At 38.4% G+C, this 1,942-nt stretch overlaps 1 non-coding gene across 1 annotated transcript; it reads right to left on the minus strand.

Annotated features, from left to right (window-relative positions):
- Positions 1 to 770: 770 nt before the first annotated feature.
- Positions 771 to 876, minus strand: LOC113189696 (U6 spliceosomal RNA). Its single transcript, XR_003301677.2, has one exon. It is a non-coding gene; the product is annotated as a U6 spliceosomal RNA (small nuclear RNA).
- Positions 877 to 1,942: the final 1,066 nt, after the last annotated feature.

Consider the following 1,942-nt stretch of genomic DNA (forward strand, 5'->3'; position numbering starts at 1 on the left):
CTCTCTCTTTTTAAAGTTTTTGTTTGTTTGTTTGTTTTTATAAAACTGGAACATTTATTATAGACCTCATAAAGGCAAGCTAGCAAATAAGCAAAAAGTGTGGTGAAAAAAGGCTCCTCTGATACCATCACACACAAAAAAAGGTGTTAACATTTTGGTGCTTTTCCTTCCCATCTTATTTCTACGTATACAAGAGCAAGAATGTGCATCGCCACGTGAGGTGGCACATGCATGTAATCCCAGCAGCTTGGGAGGCTGAGACAAGAAGGTCTCAAGTTCAAAGCCAACCACAGAAACAGCGGGGCGCTAAGCAACTCAGTGAAACCCTGTCTCTAAATAAAATATGAAATAGGGCTGGGGATTTAGATCAGTGGCTGAGTGCCTCTGAGTTCAATCCCAGTACCATAAAAAAAAAAAAAAAGAATGTGCATATTGTTTTATGAAATGTCCCTTAATATTATAAAATGCACTTAATGTCACAGAATTTATTTCCCTGTCTAGTTTTTTTATTTGTTCTAATTAGCTGTACATGACAGTAGAATGCACTTTGATATATATATAAATGAAGTATAATTTCTCATTCTTCTGGTTGTACATGATTTAGAATCCCACCAGTCATATAGTTATATTTGGGGATGTACATAGGGTAATAATATCTGAATCATTGTACTTCCCTTCCAACCCCATACCCCCTCTCTTCCCTTCACTCCCCTCTACCTAATCTAAAGTAACTCTATTCTTCCCTAGCACACCCCCTCCTTATTGTGAATAAAAATATGGAACGCTTCATGAATTTATGTGTCATTCTTGCGCAGGGGCCATGCTTTTCTTCTCTGTATGTTCCAATTTTAGTATATGCGTTGCCAAAGCCAGCACTCATATATTTTCATTTTTGTAGCATAATATTAGAAACTGGCTCAAAGAATTTGCAGAAAAAGAATAAATAATTAAGCTCAAGTCATATTTTCTTCCTGAGGTTAAAAATAACCCCACCTCCCTCTCTCTTTCCTCCTGCTCCTCTCTCTCTCTCTCTCTCTCTCACACACACACACACACACACACACACACACACGCACACACACACACACACACACATGCATACATGTTCTGATTCATCTGTTGCTTTCTTTTTTTAAGCTCCGTGGATGATCCTAATAGCAGGCCAGGTTTGGGAAACAATAGCATATTCTAGTTATCTCATTTTACGAGACTCTAAAAAGAGAAAGGTGGTGCTAACATTTCCCTACCATGCTGCCCCCTGATTCCCTCCTTTATTTAACATGGAGTGAACCCAAAGCTAGGTTGTCAGAGGATTTGCCCAAAGTGACTAAGTACTGATAGCTTACTAGAAGCCATGTTTCCACACCACTTCCTTTACCTGCCTAAAAAGAAATTACTTAATTAGCATAAGTTTCTTGAATAATGATCAAATTTAATTTTTTTCCAAAATTACTCACATGAAATATGCATTATTAGTAGTATTTTTTGCAAATGAAGAAATAAGACTACTAGAGACACAGTTGAACCCAAATTAGACAACTAATACATGGGGAAGGCAAGATGTGAGTTCAGACCTTCAGTGTCTACCTTCTGTGCCCCACACTTGGTTTTTCCCTCACTGAGTATAAATGACAACACTCAGGCTCCTGTCCTTGCCTCCCTCTGGCACTTCACTATATGCTGCATCTATTGAAACTTCATATTGCAGTTTCCCTGTGGGTTTTTTGTTTTGTTTGTTTGGTAGTGTGTGTGTGTGTGTGTGTGTGTGTGTTTTAAATTTTTTTTTGTAGTTGTAGATGGATAGCATACCTTTATTTGCTTATTTTTATGCAGTGCTGAGGATCAAACCCAGTGCCTCATTCGTGCTAGGTGAGGGCTCTGCCACAACCCCAGCCCCGATGATCTTGGATTTTAATCCTATTTCTCTTTCCACTTGCTAGTT

This window comes from Urocitellus parryii, chromosome 4 (assembly GCF_045843805.1).
Source record: "Urocitellus parryii isolate mUroPar1 chromosome 4, mUroPar1.hap1, whole genome shotgun sequence".
In the NCBI taxonomy this organism is placed as follows: Eukaryota; Metazoa; Chordata; class Mammalia; order Rodentia; family Sciuridae; genus Urocitellus; species Urocitellus parryii.